Source organism: Cataglyphis hispanica, chromosome 16 (assembly GCF_021464435.1).
Source record: "Cataglyphis hispanica isolate Lineage 1 chromosome 16, ULB_Chis1_1.0, whole genome shotgun sequence".
Lineage (NCBI taxonomy): Eukaryota > Metazoa > Arthropoda > Insecta > Hymenoptera > Formicidae > Cataglyphis > Cataglyphis hispanica.
This window is the reverse complement of record NC_065969.1, coordinates 1,577,458-1,603,010: the sequence shown is the minus strand read 5'-3', so window position 1 is coordinate 1,603,010 and position 25,553 is coordinate 1,577,458.

Sequence of the window (25,553 nt, the reverse complement as noted above, 5' to 3'; positions counted from 1 at the left end):
TACGAAACGAACGATCTGACGCAAGAACGCGCGATTATATGTACTTTTGAAATTGTGTTTAAAATTTTGTCCCTCTCGAAAGTATAATCCAAGAGTGTTTACTCTCGTTGAAAAAAAAAAACATGGAAATTCTGAAATTGTCAGAGATTTTTCTTGGAAAAATCAAGGAATTTTGGTGGAACTTTATGGAGCTCGGGAAAGTTCTTAAAAATTTCCTCTTTGATAATTTTATTCTTATATTGTAAGCCGATAAACCAAGTTGTGAATTATGTGTTTAAAATATATTATAAAGTTATATTTTTGTTAATATTTTCAATGTCTTAATAAGATGTTAAAAATACAATACTTATTCATTATTGCAATTTTTAGGTTAGATATGATAAAAAATAAAAATGTGCAAATCTAGCTCTTGAAATTTATTGATTTATCTCCATGTTATTCCTTTATATGATTAAAAAACATTAGAAAACGAATACAATGAGAAAACTTACATTAAGAAAACTTACATTACAGAAAGTTGCATCGACAATGTGCTTGAAAATATTTTTTATCTGAAATTTTGAATAAAAATATCTGAAAATTTTCAGGCAATTTTTTTCAAGATTTAAGTAGACACTCTGTGTAATACATTTATTCTACTTTACAATTTATATAGCGCGTGAAGGGAGGTAAAGCCGTTTTCAGAACGAACGATGACAGCGCAAACGCGCTGGTACTCACGCCTGTGTATATGTGAGAGTCTCTCCGGGCACAGATGTCCCCGCCTAATTAAGCGCACTCGGAGAAGGCGAAAGTACACGTTTCGGAGCAACTGAAATGAAACACAATTCATTACCCGGTCCCGTACCTTAAAGCTCGTTGCACGCGCGGGATGCGCGCCCGTGACCCGCTCAACTATCTCCTCCACCTTCCACGTAGGAATACGGTATAATTGGCCCTTAGAATTTCAGCTCAGCCGGCAGCTGCGCCCGCAAGCTTATACATATATGTGTGTCAAAGCTGCGAGCTCGGTGAGCCGCAATCTGTCGACTCGTCTGTAACATTTCGCGAAGACGTAATTTATCAATTTACAAAAGGATGTAGGAAACACGCAATAACGTTTTTAAGCAATTTAAAGCAATTTCACGGATTTTCTTTAATCGTTACTCATTTAATTCTTAAATAATTTTCTTTCTTGTTAACGACTAGTATTATAAAGGAAACTTCACGAGAGAATCGCGATAATGCTAATAAAGTCCGGAGATATCATATCGAAGATAAATAGAAGGAATTTCGCTTTTATTCGCTACAGCTCTATCCTGGCGAAATTAGCGAGGTGACGAGAAAAAAGGAGTGGAGGGGAGGGGAGGGGGAGGAAGGGACAGGAGAGGGAAGAGAACGGGTGGACTCGGCAATGCGGAGACGATGCACCCCACAGTCGTTCGCAGAGGGGGTGGTGGCCATTAAGAGAGGTTTGCCCGAGACCGTTGTTTACGCCGGCGGAAGTGGACTATAATCAGACCGTGGACTGCACAAAACCGCAAGGCAACGATATTACTGTCATTTGAACGGGACTCGCCCCCGTCCGGGGAGGACGAGGTGAGTCCTCCCTCGCAGCCGGCATCGAGGATGCCCCGGGAGAGACCTGGAAATTAAATGCTCGAGATCGTTCCGTTATTATCCAGGATAAAGGGGAGAAAGGGGGAGGAGGAGCGGGGGAGGGGAGGAGGAGGAGGAGGAGGAGGAGGCAATCTCGGGCGATCGGACTTGGATTCGCGAAAAAAAAGTACCTTCTCGATTGTCGAACGACGAATGTCACCGGCGAATCGACCATAGATCGTGACCAATCGCATATCCAGATCCTCTGTGTGTGTTTGTGTGTATATGTGGCTCTTATTATAACGAGTTCTTATTATCAGTTCGAGAGACAAAAGATCACTTACAAATTGTTGCGGCGGGAGGTGAATCGCTGTGGGAATTAAATGCCCGCGCGAGTTCGTGCCGGTTATTATGGTGAAATATTAGACTTTTGTCAATTATCCTCTTATAATGGAACCGAGCGAACGATCGCATTGTTACGATATGGTGGGATGATGGTTGTTGCCGTTGCCGGCTATTCGCGAAATGATCGCCCACAATGAGCGTGATGCCTAACAATTGATTGCGGCAGAAATATTCGTATAATTTGTCATTAAAGTGAATCGAGACTTTTATTGTTATTGTTATTAAATTATTACTAAAATTGCTCTATTATTATTGTTGCAAAATACTGTTTCACTGCTTGTCTTTCTTTTCTGTTAATCTCAGAGAAAACTTCTGTCATAATTGACTCTGTATAATTCTTTACATTAGATAGCGCGGTAATTAATTAAAGCTTCTCTATAATAACTTGCATTAAAAACGCGTTAATTAGGAATTCTCTGTAATTTCCTGGTTTGAATAGACTGGTAATCAAATAAGTTATTAGTAATTAAGTTGAATAAGTCAAGGAAAAGTCAAGTAAATATATCTTACTATCAATGAATATTAAATAACTTGTAAAGTACAAGATATTGAATAACTCGTAAAGGAGCGTGTTTTGATTACATCATTATTTGTAAAAACATATAATAAATAAAATAAATAAATTTGTACATATAATAAATATATTGTACATATAATAAATAAATTTGTACAAACATATAATAAATACAAACAAGTAAAAAATTGTGCAAATTAAAAACTTACACATGGCTTCCTCATAATTTTAGTTTCTTTTTTTTATAATATCAGTAATTGTAATTGGGATGATATCAGTTTCCGAGACTCTAAAATAGTTTTCCAACAAGATGCAGTTTGTCGTTTAAAAAAAAAGAATTTATTCTCTTTTATGTTTCGGATTATAAAGCAGAAATTAAGACAAATGTGAACAAACATTTATTAAAAAATTCAAAATTTCCTAAAAAATGAACCGTTTCAACAATTCTAATCAAATTCAATACCATGCTTTAATGATACTCTATTAATGTAAAAATATTTAGCCCAATATCTCAAAATTTGATGAAGTTAGAGCAACCACATTTTTTTTTTTAGAAAAATTCAAAATTTCATAAAAAATAAACCCTTTTACTAATTCTCATCAAATTCAATACCAACTATCCTTTAATGATATTCTATTCATATAAAAAAATTTAGACAAATATCTCAAAATTTACGGAAGTTATAACAACAACACTCTTTATTGAAGAATTTAAAATTTTATAAAAAATAAATCCCTTTATTGATTCTGACCAAGTACAATACCAACCAATCTTGAATGAATTATATGAATTTTATTCATATAAAAAATTTTAGTTCATTATCTTAAAATTTACGGCAGATAATCGAACCATGTCCTTTGGTGCACATACAAACATACATACACACATATTCGACATTTAATAAAAATATGTTTTTTCGACGTTTTAGAACATTTTGAACACATTGGCATCAAAATTAAAAAAAAAATTTTTTAACTAAAAGAGAAAAAGTAAAAGGAAAAGAGAAAAAGAAACCATTATTTATTTAGCGTTTTGAAATAAAATTTCCTTAAACGCAATAAGAAAAGAAATTTACAAGAAAAGAATTATATTATAGTTTACATAAATTATTATTAATCGCTAGTGCAAATAAATTTAAAAAAAATCGAAATTTAAATGCGTAAAAAAACTAATTGTACAGTATGCAGAAAAAATAAAATGACTTGATTAATTTAAGATAATATCTCCATGAAATAAAATGATCTAAAAAAATGGACTTTACCATTAGTAAAGTCTAACCAAATCCAATAATTCTAATTGTGTTGGAAAAAGTAATAAGAAAGATATGCCGAACGACAGTGTACAACAAGATCAAGAAGAATCAAGTAAAAGTTGGCCTTAAATTCATTGATAATGTGCACATATTTATATAAAAGTTAGGTTAGATTAGGTGAAGCGTTTCATAATCTTATAGCGTAGTTATGGAAAGATCGTTCAGCTCAGTCCCATATTAAAAGCGTAAAAAGGTCTTCAGCAATTTTAACATATAAGTTAGAGATTTGAAATAGAAATTTTTACTAGAAAAATTTCTATTTAGAGTTCCTTTAAATAGGAATTCAAAAGTTACATATGAATATACAAGGTGATCCAACGAAATAATCCTTTTTAGCAATGATTTTGACCTGCCTTCAGCCTTGTACAATATGGTATAAGATTTACATTTTTTATTTTTTTAGTTGGAAAATAAATTTGACACGATTTATGACTCTTTGTAAGATTTTGTCAAGCAATCAAATTTGATGAAGCAGTAGCACATAAATAGAAGAAGCTTATAAAGAAAAGATAAAAAAAATATGACAAGCATAATTTTTTTTCTGTGAAAAAGAAAACAGTTGTTATGTTGCTTTCTTACACATCTTCAATCGATTATTAAAAAACATTCTTTGTCATTTATTCTTTCCTTAAGACAATGTGTAAAGCGACACCAAAGTAACTTGAGAGAGATAAAAAGAGGAAGAAAAAGAGAAAGAGAAAGCAAAGCACATAATTGAATTTCTTTGAACAGACCGACAACATTTAAAAACTAATATTCAAAACCACTCGTTTGTACACAATCATTATTCTTCAGTTTTGTTAAGTTTTCTCCTTTGTAGTCACTTTACATTCAATAGAATTACATTAGTCCTCGGAAGAAGCCGCTTATGACCACCTATCCTGTCTCAGCGGGTGATGTCCTCATCGACAATAATGCGCAGTATGGTATGAATGATGTCTTTAGGGTTGTGCTCTCATTGCGGTTTTTTTTCACCGCTCTCTGATCCGTTCGGAGGCTGACGACTCTCAATTCTCCATGATGCGGTCGCAGGACCCCATCGAGTTCGGTGGTGGGCCGAACAAGAGGAAGCGTGAGAGATAGAAACCGCCGTCGCGATAGACCGAGAGAGACGGAAGGAAAGGAAGATGAACCGACACAGGATCGGCGAAAGGAGAAAAGGAGATGAGATGAGCGAGAAAGGGACGAGAGGGCGGCCTAGGGAGAGATGGGAAGAAAGACAAATGAACCGCGAAACAAAAGGGCACATGCGGACAGCCCGAAGGGGTGACTGTCCGGCGGTGGGGGACAGCGACGTTGGAGTGGCGGGGAGGGGGAACCTGAGCGCGGGGGCGTGGCGAACGCGGTATTAAGCAACCGCGCCACCGCATTGTAAAGGGCAAAGTGTTATTGTTACGACCGCCGACCCGAGACTCAAGTTAATTGGATTTAAAGGCGGATTGTTCGGGCACCTACAGAGGCACGTTTCCTTTTCTCTCTACCGCCGTGACAGGAACCGACGACGCTTGCCTCCCTTTACTATCTGCTGCGTGCCCGGGCTGCGAAAGATGGGGCGCACCTCGAGTTTACAGGGCAATCTTCGCTGATAAGCTTCTGCCGCTCGGCGAGTTTCCAATATTGCGGTTGTGTGTGCATGCGGGTTATCGAATCAGTCTCAGGAAAAAGGATTCCTCGATTGATTAGTATTAACCCTATCACGTTGGACAAACAGGAAGAGACAGTTTTCGCTATTCTGTGCTAAATTATTTTGTATCTAATGACATCTTTTGCTGCAACACGGTATTGTCCAATCCTGTCATTTTTCAAGATGTATCGAGTACGTACAAAATATAATGCACTGATTAGAATTTATCTATGTGTATAGTTTTCCAACATTGATGAATAGGATGGAAATAGGAATTTCATTACAATATCTGCAAAATATGTCAACTACATATTTACTATTATTAACAGATTTGCATTTGCTGTTCTGCACACAAATTTTCATATATGTATTATACCTAGACTGCTATGGCTTTGCCTCATATAGTGACATGTGAAATAAGGACTATCATTTACAATTGGAAGTGTATATGGAAGAATGTAAGTGTGTATTAATCTAACTTATACATATATATTCTGCCCAATTGTAAATGGTTTGGCTGTTCTGGTTTCACTTATTATATCGCTATTAGTAGTCTAGATATAATATATAGAAACTTGTAATTGTACTGCATTTGTACAGAATTGCACTTTAGCGAATTTAAAATAAATTGTTCCGCTTATTCTTCCACTCTTCGCTAATCGAGAGACGACCCAAGTCATTGCAAATTCGTCGAGACTAATATTCTTTTTTCCCTTCGTGATGGTATAAATTATGCACATAGCCGCACATCAGATTCAACCCCATTTTGCACCGGATGCAACCTAACCGGAACCGACGAAGAAAAAGAAAGATACTCGCGTTAGAAAAGGACAAAAGGCTAAAGCATCGAGTGAACAACGCGTGTAGGACGAAGAAGAAAACGCACGGCGGAAGGGAACGAGACGTAACGCGTTCTCGCCCGGCTCATTGAAAAAGGTGAGAAGGTGTATCGGGACGGTGTATAATTAGAGTTATTACCTTAACAAGCCTGTTACCGGAGGAGAGAAGAGGAACCGCGCGCGGACCGGGAAGGAAAGGGTGAGAAGGGAGGGAAACAGGACGGCGACAAAGGGAGGGGACGGAGAGTTAGGGAGGAAAAGGAAAGGAAAAGGGGCACGGCGGTCGGGGGTTAGGGGGAGGGGGAGGTTGGAGGCCGCGGTCGATGCATTGTTGCCGGTTAATGCAGGCCTTCTTTGCATCATAAAGGCGATGTGCAGCCCCGGGCCTTTCATGCAGGCGACCGTGCACGAGGAGATATGCATACAACGACATGCACACGCGCCTACGTCAATTGGTGCGACACCGATACACGAGGCGACGATGAGCGGCGACTCTCTCCGAGAGCACTCACGTACATATATACGCGAGCAGTCATCCGATTGGGCCCCGTCCGGCTATCTACATGCTAACTTATCGGCGCCAATTAATTTCACTTAACCGGCCCAGCTGCTCCACCTCGAGCTACACATACTTTTTTATTAACGCCATTCTTTGGCGCAAATCGACGAAGCCGGGTGTCCTCGTGAGCCACCCTGAGGCGTGAAAACTACTTACTGGAAAGGTTGAAGAGTTCCGGTTGTTCGCTTCATTAAATCTCGTATCTTTAATACTTTAATAAGTGTATAGATAGTCTTTTCTTTATTCATTCGCAAACACTAAAAGCGCGCATGACAATATGTCATTATACTCATGAAAAAGAAGACAAATATTAAAAATAAAATAATAAAACGTATTTTGCGAAAATTCTTTAATTGTTGAAAATATATACTTAAAACTTGACGAAAAATTATCGTAGAATTATCTTTAAAAATTAAGAAACAAGTATAGCAGAAAGAAATGAATGTGCTTAATTTATTAAACTATAGATAATTTTAAAATCGCAAAACATTATATGAAAAAAGAAATGACGGAAAACTTTTAAGCAAATGGTATTGAAAATTTTCTAATAAAAATTTTTTATAAACACACACGTATGCGTACGTATCTCGATTTTTTGTTGATAATTTATTGTTAATGCAAACAAATAATATATATATATTTTTAGTTTTACTGTAATGACATCTCGATGCTGACTTTATTTGTACTCATTTCCGGATGTTAATAATGATTTAATTTCATTTTTATTTTTATTTTGTGCTGATAAAAGTCAATCTCAAAAAAAGACCGAAATGTACGCTCTTAAAATATTTTATTGTTGATTTATAATAAATTTATAAACAATTTATAATAAAATTTATAATAAATTTATAGTAAAATTTATTCGCACTCTATATACTGCGCTGGTTCATATTGTCTCTTTCTGATTTTTAACTTAATAATACATTTATGTATATATGTATATATGAATCAGAAATATGAGTATCAAATATGTTACGCAAAACGATTATGAAAACTTGAAAACTGCGTGAAAAACTAGAAAAACTATATAGTTGAAAAATTCTTCAAAAATTCTTTAAAAAAATTGTTAAATTTAACGGATATCATATGTCTCAAACAGTCCATACAAATTTTTGTGTGAATTTAATATAATATGGATATGTTAAATTGTAATACAATACTATGTTAATACTTTAACACAAAATAAATGCACAAAATAAACCTCAAAATAATTTAAAATAAATTTTGTATAAAATTAACATATTTTTAATGATAAAATTAATATTGTTATTGACGATCTGTAATCAATCTCACTCCTATTGTAGAGTAAAATCAACATTTCTTTTCAGTAAATTTTAATAAATAAATCCTATCAATAATAATACAGACCATATCTATTATGTAAAATTAAAAATAGGTGCACATTGTGTTATTTTTACACTTTTTTTCAGTTGTTTTAATAAAATAACACTTGAGTTTAATTAATACAACAGCAATATGTTAAATTAACACAAATGTGTTAAATATTTGACACAAAAATTTTAACGATATATTTTTTTAACACGAACACAAATTTATTCGCACTCTATATATTGCGCTGGTTCAAATTTTTCAACTGTATATACAAAAAGATAAGTGTCCCATATATGGAACTCCCATATACGGGACGGCCGAGGGTTTTATACTCTTTTACTTTGTCGCACATGTAATCATCGCGCACGTCGCGGTCATTTAGATGCGGGACGATGTCCCACGGCGTTTACGCCGCCGGAGATAGATAGAGTCGTCACGATCCGCGATCGGCACGACACATAGAGCCGCATCAGCCGGATTGGCACACGTTTTACGATTCGCCTTGGATTGCGCGCGGATTGCGTTCCCGCGATTTCCTCGTTCGCGAGCGTTTTTGCCGCGAACGTTCCGCGCTCGTAAAACGCGCGCGGCGAGCGAGGCTCCCGCCGTAACGTTCCGTGAAATAAGACCGTTCTCATGGTGAGAGCTAGTCGGGGTGCAATGGGCCGGATAAATCGTCAACGTGTTTCGCGGAGGAATTTCGTGACGCTTCATTAGGCCGAGCCACGGTCGCGCCGTGCCTGTCTCCTTGACAAGTTTGACAAATTATTCCGTCGCAGGCTGCCGCAGCCTCCTCCTCGTGACGTCCTCGCGTCGGCTGAGGGAAAAAAATCGACGACGAGGTTCAGGCTTTTGCATTACGCGAGGATATGGGCGTCGGAAAGGTGATTTCGCGTCGCGCCGAGTGTCTTGCGAATTGCGTGTCATAATTATCGTATAATATTAAAGAACGGACACATGTATAAGTCACACATCCTTTTACAATGAATGATGTATTATATATGGGTGAAAAGAAAGCAGCGAATAATATAAGAATGAAGTATAGTACCCAATCTGTCTTTATTTTTCATCACATTGAAGTAACTAAAATTTGATTCTGATAATTTTGAAAGATGAGTCTTAATGATATTTTCATTTATATCATTTTATATATTTTTAATAGCCAAGATAATCGTCGAAATAAATTTGATAATGTATGAGACAAGATTATTAGAGATGATTGTATATTACAATAAAAAAATGAAGTGTTTTTGTGTGTGTGATAAAAATAATCTTTCAAGTGTAAAATAAATTTTTATTATTGTGAATTATTATAATGTAAAAATTTGGAAAAGTAAAATACAGAAAGAAATGCAATATAATTGAAAACTTCCTTAAATTTAAATCATTTCTAATAATCTTGTCTTAAACATTATTGAATTTATCTTGACTTGACGGTTATTAAAAATATATAAAATAATATAAATAAAGATATCATTATTTCTACTAAAAAAATAAAGATTTTATCTTGATTCTTTATATCTTTATACATAATTCTATCTTTCTCTCTCTTTTTGTTCTCTCATAGAGGAAGCTAAATTTTTTTATACGAATAAAGTATCATTCAAGATTGATTGGTATTTGGCTAGGATCGATAAAGGGGTTTATTTTTTATAAAATTTTAAATTCTTCAAAAAAAGTGTTGTTGTTCTGACTTTCACAAATTTTGAGATATTTGTCTAAATTTTTTAATATGAATATCATTAAAGGATGGTTGGTATTGAGTTTGATGAAAATTGGTAAAAGGATTTATTTTTTATGAAATTTTGAATTTTTCAATAAATGTATGTGCATGCTGTAACTTCCACAAATTTTGAGATATCAGACTAAATATTTTTACATTAATAGTCTAGCATTAAAGAATAGTTGGTCTTGATTTTAATGAGAATTGATGAAAGAGTTCATTTTTTATAAAATTTTGACTTTTTCTAAAAAAAAAAAGATTGTTTCTCTCTCGCTCTCTCTCTCTCTCTTTAAATAATTTAATTAATTTTTAATTACTTTATTAAATAAAATATTGTACTCTTATGTATATAATAATCGCTATCGATGTGAACTTGATTGCAGATGGCATAAAATCACTTTAAGATTAAAGATGACTCAAGCTTATATAAAAAATATAAACATATTATAATTATAGAAAATATAATTATTTGTTTTTTTATTTCTAAAAGCAAAGAATCAATAGATTGTCAAAAATTGCATAAATATATTTTTCCCATCCTAACAAAAAAAAAAAAAAAATCAACCTTCTTGATATCTGCGAGATATTTTCAAGTCTTCATTTCTCTCTTGGTCGTGCGGGCATACGATATCGTACGCATGATATTCCAAAAAGAAATTCAAGGTTCCATCCAAGCTCGTTTGTAACAACCCGAGCGCAAAGTCAGTTCGGGGCGCAAAAGTTTTTTGCCGTATTATTTTTGCAATTAAAATTAACAACCGGCACGCTGCCAAATTAGCCTCCTAATGTACCCCACCTCCAGTTTCATCCGCGCGTTATCCGGTCTTCGTCGATCTCTCTTATATGTTAGCGATGCAGTCGCCGCTCTGTGTGTGAGAGGGAACGAGCGGTAGTTAAAAGACGCCAGTGCTACCATCATCAATATGTGTCGCCGACTTATGTGCACGAGCTTCTTTCTCTTCATTTCTGCATTATGTAACGGACACGTGATATTATAGTTATATCGAAACATCACCTTAATGAGAATTCCTTGTAACACCAGTTTTAATGATTCTCGCCGTTTTAGCAGTTCTTAGCGGCATGTATTTATCTTTTATCATCCAGAATGTTTATAATACCGAAGCAACTAGCCGGAAGCTGTAAGGATTATTTCTAATCCAATTTTTATACGCTTTGTTTAATCATTCTTTAAAAAAGGTAAATAAAAAATTGAAATATCTTTAATAATAAATAATATTTTTTTAAAAAGTATACTACAAAATTTCTTGATTTTTACATGCACTGCTGTAAAATTTGACTTAAATTTAACATATATTGCACGTCCCAAACAGTCCACAAAATGTGTTAATTTAACATCAGATATATTAAATAGTAACACCAAAAGATACTATGTTAATATTTCAAGATAGAATAAATAAAAACTTTATAGTAATTTAAAATAAATTTTGTAAAAAATTAATAATCTTAATATTTTTAATAATAAAATTTGGAAAAGTATTATTGACAATCTGTAGTCACTCTCATTCCTGTTGTAAAATAAAAGCAACATTTTTTTTCTGTTAATTTTAACACATAAATCCTGAAACCTAACCTAAAAGTACATACGTATCGTGTTATTTTTACATTTTTTTTCTAGTTATTTTAATGAATAACATTTGAATTTAACACATAAATGTGTTAAATATTAAATACAAAAATTTTAACCGGCATATTCTTTAACAAGAAGACATAAATTTTCCAATATTGTACAAAATTTCCTGATTCTTGATAGGCATCAATTGCGATCTTGTCGAGTTTTGCGCACGGAAAAATTCTTATTCGCAATCGTGCGCGTCGGTAGGAAACAAAGAGACGAGGCGAGAATATCAGTTAAAAGACGGCAGTGCTACCATCATCAATATGTGTCACAGAGTTATGTACTCGACCCGATACGCGCACAATGTGCCACGCATACGCACGCAGAGATCGGCGTTTACTATGTAGCGCCTTAATTATCCTGATGCCGTCTTCCCTTTTGGCGCAGCCAGGATACTTCGGTATAGAGAATGCCTGGACTCTTCTTGATATCTGCCGCGATCGACTTGTTTCTTTCAACGACACGGATCCAAGCTTTTGGGCGTATCGACTTTCCGAGCTTTTTTCGAAACGCCCTTTCATCCATGCTTTATCCCTAATAATCTCTCGTGATAAAAAAGACTTTGTTATAAAATATTATTGATTCCTTTTTTTTTCTCTTTTTGGGAAAATAAACCCTGAATCCTGAACCCTTTTTTTCACACCTTGCATATAACATATAAATTATTATTTTTATTGATAAAAAAATTAATGCATTTAAAAATTCTAAAACTACTCTTGCTTTTCCTCAAATAAGAGCTTTTCTTGTCGCAATCACATCATGTCTAAAACCGATACGATCAATACCGTCGACGTGTAAAATTAACAAATGCATTTCTTTAACTGATGCAGCTGCTGGCTATAGCACCTTATCAACAAGCAAGTGCATTTCCGCCGATAAGCGCAATCAATTCACGCTTCTGCAATTTCTCAGCCAGAGAAGGAAAGAGTATATGCGTTAAGAATGCAAATAATCCTATCAATTAGCTATAGATTAACGATAGTTAATCGGGTGATCGGTATTCTTGAATTAATTTGCAATCATCATCAGCTGCGCAAAATTTCATGTTCGACGCGAAGAGAGGATGTTACAGTAATACAAGAAAGATTGCAACTGCAGAAATATCTTTTATAATCAGTAAATAAATATATAATAAATATATATATATAGGGTGTACTGTAAAAATCGGATCATTGCTTAAAGGTAAATATTTGAGATCAATTTTAAGGTGATTTTTCCTCAGTAAAAATGTCAACAGAGGTCATCATTTTTTGCAAGTATCAAATTTTTTCATATATTTTTATAACTAAGCCTTAAATTTAAATTCTTTCTCTCTCTCTCTCTCTCTCTCTCTCTCTCTCTCTCTCTCTCTCTCTCTCTCTCTCTCTCTCTCTCTCTCTCTATTAAAGTAAACTTTAAAATTAACAAAAGAATGTAGTTTTAATTCTCTATAAAATTTGCAAAAAATTCTGCTTTTTAAATCGCTTATAACACAAAAACCATTATGCCTCGATATTTTTGCTGAAGAAAAATTATCTTAAAATGATTTCAGGAATCTACCTTTAAGCTTAAATTGATTTGGTTTTTACGGTACACCCTGTATATGTATATAATATCAAAACCTTATATAAATTCCATTTATCCATATTCATAAGATTTACCGTGCTCGCTGATTAGCCTTGTGCATACCGGATGGTTTCACGAGCTTTCTTTTTATTCAGGAGTGTAACATTTTTTTTATAGATGTAATTTTCAATTATACATCTCGAGTACATATACACAATATTTTTGAATTTTCCTACATCTCGGCGGTGCCGAGATTAATACGATTAATACTTGTGTATGTCATTTTTTTTTTTGATAGCGAATAGCGCGTCTCAATCCAACGGGTTAACGTCCGTAGAAGATTCCCCGCGTTTCTATGAAGGAGTCGTTTCATGCGGCTCCTAAGGGGAAGTCCGCTCATCAGAAGCGGATTCGAGAGCGCCGTATTAGCGACGCTGCCCGGGGAGGACCTCGGCCATCTCGATCTTCGTAGACGATCGTTGAAATGATTCCACTTATCCGCTACGGGGAGTCGCCGAAGAATCCGAGTCGCCGGGTACAAAAGCTGATGGAAGCGAACTCGATCGCCGCGGGACGCCCGGCTACCGAAGATATTTCATTTACCGGACAAAAACTGTTCCCCTCCCCTCCTCTCCCTCTACTTCTCTTTGGTATCTCCTACTCACCTGGTCTGGTCACGGCAGACCAGAGGTAGGAATTCGAATTAATATTCGGCGCTGACGTACGAAATTACAGGCAGTCTTGTCGGCCGTGTTCGTCGCGTTGTTGTTGCTGTTGCTGATGCTGGCTGCTGCTGCTCGTCGCGCCCCGCCAGGAAACAAATGAGCGACGATCATCTTGTCCACTCGGGGGCACAATGGGAAACGACGACCTGAAACCATCGCCGTCACGGCGTCCTGGATATTGGATAACCGGCCGTTACTCCGCCATCCGCGTGTCTCTCTGTATGCGTGCACATCCAATTTAGCTACCGAGTTTGGTGTAATTGACGTAATTGCGCGCGGGGGCATTATTGTACACCTCCTGAAAATGGCGAGATGCTCGAGGTCTCCGGTAATTGATTTTCGAAAGATAAAACATGTCGTACAAGAGTAAGAATGGAGGACGAAAGCGAGATACTGCCGGATTGATTTTTTGGATAGGCAAGCAAGAGATGAATTGTTTGGAACAAATCGTCAGTGTTGAGAGAGAGTCCTTGAAAGGCATTGTATATTTTAGAATATATAATGCAAAATTATTTTATGTTTTTGAAAAAAATACCGTAAAAAATATAAGCAAGATAACAGAAATGTTTAATCCCTATAAATGTTGAAATTTTGTTTTTTCTCTTTTCTTCTTCTTTTATGGTGATCATTTTAGTCCATCTTGAGTATTCTGACATCTCGAGCGGGATCAGGAATTGAAATTCATCCGCATCCTCTTTTCGCTAGTCGCGAGGGCAACGATCCTCTTCTTCCGGAGCAGAAACACGAAGCAAAAGAAGACTTCTCACCTGTTGGGGCCCATTGTCCGCGAGATAATTTGGTTAAAGTAACTAATCGCTCGCTCCTTTTCGGGCCCGCCGCTTATGCGTCCCGATGCGATGAGGAACCGCGGTCCCTTTCGTCATAATTAATAGTTCCTTCCCGCGCGATAGTCCTTACCGCTCCTCTTCCCTAAATGATTCTTCATCCATCATCCTAGTGGGTCCTAGTCTTCGGCTGCCTCTTCGGCGCTTCGATTTCCCAGAATCCGCTTCCCATCGTAACGTGTTCGAGTCATCATCGTCCCCATCTGGGAATATAGTAACAATTGTTCCGGACGGAAGAGATCATTTTCCTGCGTCAATTCTTTCGACTGACCGAAATTTCACAATTGTCCTTGCGGACGCCACTTTCGTCCCGAGACGCTTTTCAGACAGTTGTCCTTTTGAAAACGCCGACCGCTGATTGTGTCGAGCAATTCGAAAGCTCTTTCGATAAATAATACATCACCTCGATGCGCAGTCATCTCACGAATTGATGGTAATTATTCATTAATTTGAGTGGTAGCAGCTACCTTTTTTTTTATCTTGTACACAAAAGTGAAGAAATGGAACAAACTCAGAAGTAATAGATTTCGAAGCGCGCATTCATTGATGTCAGACTTCAAGATGTTCTTTTTTTTTCATGGATATATGGAAGAACTTTGTTACCTCTCCTCCTTCCCCTAATAATTTTATATATATATATATATATATATATATATATATATATATATATATATTGCCCGTGAACCTAACCTAATCAATGAAGAATTTTTTATTGTTATCAATACACAATCTAAAGCGATTACTTTAACATCTCAATCATTTAAAAATTAAAAAATCTAAAAAAATAATGATATGTTGGTGTTAAATGTTGACATAGAGTATTTTAAATTATCGGATGTACAGTTAACGAAGATTCTGTGATCAATTTGCAAACGATCTGTCCATAACAAAAATATGGAGATATCAGTTTTCGGGTTTATAAGCGATTGAAAAAAAAGTTTTTGTAAAATTAAAAGGTTGATAAAGTTATGTTCAGTTGCAAAGATATATGATAAAAAAAAAATTTTTTTAATCATAAAACATGATAAGAAAAAGATCAACTTTAAATTGGCCAGAAAATCTGTTATTAGAAGAATAAGTAGTTTTGGCTCGTAACACATTCTATGTATAATAGCAGATTCTCTGGCTAATTTTTTAAAATCGATTCCTTAACGAGATTAATAATAAAAAGATAATATAAATGTGTTTGTGTTCTTCGAAATTTGCGAATTAAAATATTGTAACAGAAAAGTTCTCGAGAAATCTTATCTCAAAAATTAGTACTTAATAAAAAAAGTCATAAATATTTTATTATTTAATTTTTTGAAAATCTTCCTGCTGTAATATTTTTTGAGAATTTCGAAAAATTAAATAATAAAATATTTATGATTTTTTTTATTAAGCTATAATTTTTTATAATTTTTATAATATTTTGAGAATCTCGAGACACTCTGTACACACATGCATATAATAAAATCTCTGTCATTGTTAAAATTTCTGATAATAAAACAGGGGGGAAAGGAGAGGGAAATTGACTTCATTTGTAAAAAGAAAGACTAATGTTAAATTCTACGCGCTTTAAATTCACTATTGTCGTGAGACTCACTCGTCTAATCCGCGCAATCGTTTCCCCGGATCTCTTTCGCCGGAACTTCCGCTTCTTTTACTCGCGCGACTCCAATGATCGAGATTACGATCTGGATTCGTTGAGAACGAACGGTGAAAGAGAAAGTGCACGCACTTGGTTGGCGGGTCAGGATTAGCGTATGTAAGAGTTGCCAGAGAGAAGAGGAGGCTCAAGAATATGATAGAAGTCACAATATATTTAGAGACTACCGTACATACCAATTGCGAGACACACGTCCGCTTGTGCAGGAAGGAGATGCCGGAGTGAAACAATTCTCAGTGCTTCTCACTCAATTTCGACCACAATTCTCACAATTCGCCCAATTTCTGTTTTCATGGGAACACATGTACTCGCTGACTTCCCGTGCGATGCCTTGTAAAATTTCATTCTTTCATCTCTTTGGCGCTTTTCCTTTTTCCACGCGCCTTGAATGGTAACAGTAGCCCGGAAAATGTGCCGCGAAAATAAAGTAACCGTGTTCCATAAGAAAGAAAGCAGTTTACAAAAAAAAAAAAAAATTGAAGAATTAATTCGATCGCATGGTATATATATAATATTTACTCCGATCTTTTCCTTTCTTTCCTTTTCCGCATGAAAGAGCAATGCTCGGGCTTTGTTTGTAATTTCATTCGACGGTTAATTAAATCGAGAATGGTAGGGTTATGAATAATTAAGGCGCTCTAGTTACATTACGCTCCAATGTAACAAAGTATATAAGCGTGATATTTTTAACGTCCTCATTTCATCTTCTGACATTTCCATCATCTTGCCCTTTTTCCTCGCTCGCTCTCCATTAGCTATTATATTCCGAGATCGTCGCGCACACGCGAAAGTGCGACCGCACATGCAATCGCATCTCGATGACCGTTGCCGCAGGTGATTTAACGACTTGTCACCCACTTTATCAATTTACCGCCGCTGGAGACCATAGTTTCACGTACGTGAAACGTGTGCGCGCCGTGTACTGATACGCGGCGTATCGAATTAAATCTGTTTTTATGTCGACCGTAAAAAGCGATTCAAGCAGATCGAATGCGCGCAATCGGCTCCGTTATTTTATCGCATCCACGCTTATTTGTCTTGAACAAAAGGATGCTGCATGTCTGGGATTATTTCATCATTACACATTGTATGTTCTGCATTATTGGAAAATTTATTCGCTTAAATTTAATACATGTTGCATATCCCATACAAATTTTTGTGGTAATTTAACATAATATGTTAAATCGCGACACTAATATTATGTTAGGTTAGGTTAGGTTAGGATTTCAACACACAATAAATGCAAACTTCATAGTAATTTGAAATAAATTTTCTGTAAAATTAACATATTTTTAATAATAAAATTTTAACTTAGAAAACTTGGACTAAACTCACTTTTGTGGTAGAATAAAATCAACATCTTTTTCTGGAAATTTTTACAGATAAATCTGTCACTATTAAAACAAAACATTGTGTAAAAATAAAAATATGTGCACGCATATGTTATCTTTACATTTTTTTTTTCAGTTGTTTCAATAATTTAACATTTGAGTTTAATTAACATAACAGCAATATGTTAAATTAACACATGAATGTATTAATTATTTAACACAAAAATTTTAAACGCCATATTTTTTTAATAAAAAAACAAATTTTTCAACAATATGCCATAAAAAGAATTTCCTGAATCGCGGCATTAAACCTGACTCTTCTGTAAAAAGAAAAGATGGAAATATGAAATAGAATTGATAATATGAAAAATAACCTAACCTTATTTCTAAAATTACTGCAACAATTCTATCATTTATAATAATAATAATCAGACAAGTGTTGTATTTTTTAACCATCCAAACTTTTGTTCTTAAATCATTCGACGCAATTTGAATTGAACTTATTTTCTTAATTTTTAAAGGCAATTTTTTATTTTTATTTAAATATATATATTTTTTTGACATTTGAAAGAATTCAATAAAAAGATTGTTTTAATAATAAAAGACTCATATAAATAGTAAAAATAATGTTTTTACTTATTTTATACATTATCAATCTGCTTTTCAAAGTCCATACACATTTTACATTTTATATTAATCAAAAGTCTGGTATTTTTTCAACAGTTTTTTTTTTTTTGTTAATTATTGACAATATACGATTGTAAATATATTTGCCAAGAGTATTGACGTTTATTGATACAATAATTATATTTTAAATTAAATTATATTTTAATTAAGCTATATTTTAATTTGAAAGTATTTTATCTAAAATCAAAAAGTTATCCAGATTACTTTTTTCCCTGTATTACAAGCTTCACAATTTTTATGCATTAAAGTCCCGGAAGGTACGTTACACACGAAGGGCGAACGCGACACAATGTTTTGGCTGCGACGACTTTTTCAACGGACGAACGCGATCGCAAATGGCCGCGGCGGGATCGTGAGCGCAGATAAAGCTCGTCGTGCTTGCCTCATGTGATCCTTCTTCGTATTTTCGGAGTTTCGCGCCCGGTAATTGACCGGCCATATGCTCGCGCATTCGAGCTCGGCCACCGAAACGCCGGTGGAGAGAGGCTCTCTCTCTCTCTCTCCGTCTCTCATCTCCCGATTTCGCTCATCGCGATTACGCTCTCGTTCTAATTACAATATTTAAATTTCGCCCGACATGTGCTCGGTGGGCCAATTGGGCCCTCTGAGCCGCTGAATGGCCGCGTTATCGCCCGTCGACACGCTCGCTTGCGCGCGTGTGCGTGCGAGCGAACGCGGCATTTTACGCACGAAAATTACGACGTGGAGGGAAGGGGGAAGGCTGTTGGCTAAACATTCGATCGGCCGCGCCGATAATTCATTACTCGGCTCGGATCAGATACGCGCCAGTTGCGCGAATTACAATGTGCCCGGGATCGTTCCCGATCGCTATCGCGGATCCATTTGTACTCGAGATGGTGCGTTTTTAACGCCGACTAATTTTAAGCGATTAGAGAATCCGCTAAATGATCGCTCACCGTTTTCAATTTCCGGCCATTCGTGCTGCCAAAAACCCTCAAAGAGACAAAACAAAGAAAAACAAGGGATCCTACTACCTTTAAAAATTAGCCAAATAAAAAGAAGACCTCAAATCTCAAAGTAGGACAACACAATGAACAGAGTTTCAGTGTTGTACGGAATTTTTTTTATTAATTATTTCGAATTATAAATCAATTTAGGGACAAATGGCTCTCAGAAAGCTGGCGATAAATTAATCGATTGGATTCCAGACTGTTAATTACAATCCCAATTCAAAGATCGTTATAGGTTGAAATTATGGAACCATAAACAGTGGATCACGTCAAACAGGTGGGTCCTACAAATTTTCTTTTATTTCATTTTTTCTTTTTCTTTTAGAGACAAGGTCGGTCGCGGGGAGGAGAACGGGTCGGTTTTATCGAGCGATTGATCGACGTTGAGTTTTATTCCCGGCCAGAAGCGCGCCCGTTCAAAATGACGCCATTAGTATCGGAACGATCCGGTCCATGTCGATGATGATTTGTCGCCCGCTAGGGGCAACCATGCGAGCGACAAATCTCGCTCGTGTGGCACATTGAAGGGCATCGATAATACGATACCCGATAATGACGGAGCATCACCGGCCGATTATGTATCGGCCCCGCGTTATATGTATATGTTACGCACCTGCGTGTAATGTCCCTCTTGAAATTGATTGCGCAAATAAGACGGTCGATTAATAACAAATTGCGCGTATCATGTCACTTTAATGCTTGTCCGCGAAATTTTTGCGCCCGGCCAGTCCAATCCTGTCGTCTGTACATCGATATTTTAATATAAAGGAAATTATGTTTGAGAAATGCAGAGAGAGGAGGAGAGAGAGAGAGAGAAAGAGGGAGGGAGGAAGAGGGAGAGAGAGTTGATTACTCGATAAGAAATATTAATAAAAAATACGTGTTGCAAATGCAAAGACGCAGGAACGCAAAAGTAGAAAAAAGAGAGGCGGCGAGGAGGGATGGGGGGGAGAGGGGAGGGGAGGAAGTTGACATGGGCGAGAGAAATGAGAAGACGCGCGCGGAACCAAGACGAGGCTGCGCGTCCGGTTTGTCATTGAATAATTACTTTATCAAAAGCAGGATTTCGTGATATACTGCGTGGAGAAAAGCTGGCACGCAGCGCAAAGCTTTGTCGATCGAAGGCCACAAGAAGCATTTGCATGCTCGCGCTGATTATGTTCTTCCCCCCCCCCCTCCATCTCTTCCATCTGCCTTCCCCTCTCCCTCTATCCCCCTTTTCTCTTTTCCACATTCACTTTCCTGTTCCGCGAGTCCACGGACTAGTTTTCGTCTCTTAATCTTCTTCGATAAATCTTTCTCTCGCTCTCCTTCTCTCCCTCTCTCTATCTCTCTCTCTCTCTTTTCTTACAGCGACGTGGAAAAAGATGAAAAGGAAGACGGAATGCGACATACCCGCGAGGAATATCTCTACCATGCAATTTTAACGCACGACTCGCGTATCGAGTCACGATATATGCAGTCATCACGCGTGTAATTATCACATAATCATAATGCTTAAATGATTATATGGAATAAAATATTTTAATTTTACATAGTTGGAAAATTTGCGTTTTTATGCTAATAAATTTTAAAATTTTTAACAAGAATAAAATTGCTGTGTTAAATACTTAATATATCATGTGTTAATTTAACATATTGTTGTTATGTTAATTAAACACAAATATTAAAAAAAAAAAAAACTGAAAACAGTATAAAAATAACAGTGCATATATTTTTATTTTTACATCGAACACATGTTCTATATTTTTAGTGACAGGATTTATCTGTTAAAATTTACAGACTTAAAATTTTACAGAAAAAAATGTTGATTTCATTCTACGATAAGAGTGAGTTCAATCCAAGTTAATTTTATTATTAAAAATATGTTAATTTTATATAAAATTTATTTCAAATTACTGTGAAATTTGCATCCATTTCGTGTTGAAACATTAACACAGTAGTGTCATCATCATATTATGTTAAATTTAACACAAAAATTTGCGTGGATTGTTTGGGACATGTGATATCTAAATAAATTTAAATTTAATACAAATTTTTCAATTGTTTTATTATTATTTTTCATTCACGAGTCACTCGTAACACCAGTTTAACTCGTGTAGAAATTATATATGTACTTTTTAATTAAGGAGTAAAAAAGTTTTTGTAAACGAAATTCTGTTCATCTAAATTATGCTCTAAAAATTTACGAGCCGGATAACAAGCTAAGTTTTCTTTTTACCAAAACGCTTAAGATCTCAATCTCTAGATTTTACCATAAATAGTTAATTTGAATAAATAAACGAGTTAAATTGGTGTTACGAGTGACTCATAATGAAAAATAATAATTATACATATTGTATCACCGTCTTACCGGAAGTAAATTAGAGGCGTAAAAAAAAAAAAATATTTGAATGTGATTAGACTGTCGATCTAATTGAGTTGAATAATTGAATTTTTATTTCTTATTCTCACGCTCAACAATAAGATGCGTCGATAAAATTATCAATTTCCTTGCCGTGACGCGATGCTATTACGCGCTATGATCTCCGTTCTCCGTTGATTGGACACAAATAACATTTAAAATGGCATACGCATAATTATATGATGTATATAATGTGCGCGCACGTTATCTCATCATGCTTGTCATTCATAAAACTCATTTTATATTCTGTCACATGTCATTCGCAAAATTTACGTCAGCGATACGATATCGTATAATTAACCGGCAATCACATTATTACGCGTAATCCGCCGCATAATGGCATTAATATAATACCGCCAAGTTATATTGTTATCATAAATAATACCCCGTCGCCTAATTATCTATGCAATATGTCGAGCCAAATTTTTGCCCCATATAATGCGCTATCGCATTATATCGAAGGGAATATCCGAAATTCGTACGCCGCCGTTTCTCGCTCTCGCGGACAGGCGGATTAAATTAAAGACGTCGCGTGCTCGCGTCCACGAATAAAGCGTAGGCTCTTGACTGACGTCGGCCGTTTAAGCACGATGTTTGCGCGCTTCCTGGGCGAGACGATCGCTTAAAAGGGCATAGAGCTACCGTACCAGCAAGCGCTCGCGAAACTCGCCCCGAAGCGAGTAAATGCGTGGCTCTTTACACGCGCACGCTACTCACCGGGTCACTTACTTACAGGCAAGCGAGGGGGATGAGGGGGGGGGAGGGAAGGGAGACAGGGGAGCGGACCGGAAGTGGGAGCAATTAACGATATAAGTGGTTCGCTGGTCTCGAACGCGAGATAAGATCGGCCGGGCCGAGTCTAGCTGCTTTTCTTGCGACCGCTCTCCTGCGCGATGCGGAGAAAGATAACGAGAGAACTCCTCGTGAGAGAGGCAGGTGCCCTTTCGACACATTATACGTTCTTGCTCTCCCCGCTCATCTTTAACCCTCCCCCCCCCACCTCTCCTGGCCACTCTTCGGTTTTCTGCGCGCGATACACTTATATGTATATGTACCTAATAACTTTATTTTTGCGAAGCGAGCGAGCGAGCGAGCGAGCGCGCTCGCGCATTAAGCTCGTTTGCATTTTATCAAACGGCGATAGTGATAATCATGCCGAGGCGAGGACCGCGGCCATTTTTACGAACGGACACAGCCGGCTTTTAAATATCGAGCGGACGTTTCCCGCCACCTCTCCCCCTTTGCTCTCTGTCCCCCCCACCTTTCCTCCCCCTCCCCTCTCCCTCTGCCGCGTAATTGGAATCGCGTGTGGTCGCGCCCGATGTCGATCGACACTCACGCTCGATCCCGATCGATCATATATTCATTCACGCGCGAATTATAACGCGAGATATACGGTATATTCGGCACGTGACATGATCGTTTATCGATACGTCATCTTACTTAACGTCGCTAATTTCTTTATTACGAAAGAGCAATGCGCGGTTTTTTCTTTTTTTTTTTTTTTCTCTACACATTTTATCGAGTTTCGAATCAAAGTGTTTTGCGAGCGATCTTTTTTTTTTCGATTATTTTCGAAAGAAACGAATTTTCGCAAAAAAATTTTCATCCGTGACATGATGCGTGATTGAGAAAACAATTTTGTTGACATAATCAAAATTTGATAGATCGAACTGATAATTTGATTAATGTATGATCGAATCAAATGTCATTCTTCCGATCAAAAAATTTAGTTTCTTTTATTTAGTTCCTACACAACCAAAATGTTTAAAAAAAGGATTTAATTATTATTAAAATAATTAAAAAATATAAATATTAAAAAAAGGATATTTAATTGTTATTAAAATAATTATTTTAAATATTATTCATTTTTTAGTTTTCTAAAATAAAGAAATATTTTATCAATATATAATATGTATGTGTATTATTATAAATGATTATAAATTAGTATAATAATTAAAATATAATTATATCCTAATTTATTATATTATATAATGTATTATATTAGAATGTAATACATTTTTTAAAAACAAATTCATTTAATAATAATAAATAATCTTGTTAAAAATGACGCTTTTTCTATTGAAGAAACTGAAGAAACTAAGCAAATAATCTGGTTGGGCTAATTTTTGAATTTTATTTTCTCTATATAATAAATTTATATAAATTTAGTTAGCACATTTTATATCATCGATTGTGTGTACCAAATATTTTGTTTGCAATTAGAAAAGTAATTTTTTCAATGCGCATTCTTTCACGATCATTCAAAATCCTTTCGCTGTAATTTTGAAACTGTGCGAAACATACTCGAAATACGTTTCCTACGATCTCTCTCTCTCTCTCTCTTTCTCTCCGTCGGTTTCCTTGAAGATACACACATTGTAAACAATCGTCGAACAATCGAAGAAATAAAGTCGCAGAACGATAGAGACCAAAGAACAGGATGACGACACTCTCGGAGACTGAACGCACACATACAACACACACACACACACACACACACACACACACACACACACACACACACACACACACACACACACACACACACACACACACACACACACACACACACACACACACACACACATATATATATATACACACACACACACACATACACTTCTGTTCGCTGACAATTCTCTTTTGTCGCCGCGCGCGAAATTTCAGGATGCGCAGGAGAAGCCTGGCAAAAGCTCGATTTGACCGTCGGGTAACCACATCCTCTGTCTCTCGACCCTTCTTCCTTTCTTCTTCGGTTTCCATCGGTTCGGGAAGCGAGCCCCACGTGGAACCATAACGGACGCAGAGCACAAACTCGCGAAGGAAAAAGGTAGAATAATAAAACTGTGATTTCCTCCACCCGACTCTCCTCTAATAAGCGCATCCGCTCGCCACTGCAACCTGCAATTATACAAAGTTGCACGTGTCCTCTATCTCATTTATGACGCGTATAGAGGGACGAGTACTGTTATAATTTTGCACTTACCTCTATCGTTGTGCATTTGTTACTTTTGAGTAAAATTTCCGAGATAAAACGATGTAATAACTATCATTATCGCACGCAACCGTTGATGGTTTAGGATCTCTTCGTTGGACAAGTTTCTTACACGTACTGGGTATTAAAGAAAAATATTGAGGACTTTAAGGGCAAATAAGAGTCACAAAATGGAGGAAAAGAATTCTGGTCGAAAAATTAATATTGTTATGAACATTTTCTCAACAATAAATTATCTTACTATTTCTTCATCCAAACGAAGAATATGTTCTTTTAAAAGAAGAAAAAAGATGACTTGTTCAAACATCGTACTTCCCATTTTTACACACGCTTCATATCTTTGCACAGAATTGCAAATTCTTTCAAAAAATTCCGATTCTGTTTTAATTATGTGATTAATTCGTCTATGTCATTTATTGGTGAAGAGTACACCAAGAGTAAGGCTTGATTTAACCAAGATGAAGAATTGTTCATTGCTCTAACAATATTAATTTTTTATTTCATATTTATAAGCCTTTTTTTCTCCATTTTTTGAGTACTTTTTACTCTTAAAATCTTAAATCCTTTTTTTTTTAACAACCTGTATACAACAGGTACCTGCGATTACATCGAAAGACCCTTGCGTGAAGGTTAGCTATTTTAGTAATTACGCAATATAATGTAACGTTAATCTTTGCATAAATCAATTAAGCCTTCTACAACAAAAGAGAAACATTTATCCCAAATTGTGTAATTGGCACCCGATTTAATTACCACGAATTATAAGGATGTTTTGGTCGTATAATACAAATAGCAAAAAAACTGTCAAAATTAAAAAAAAAACAAACAAACATATTTCGTACATTTATATTGTTTGATGAATCAAATAAATAAGTT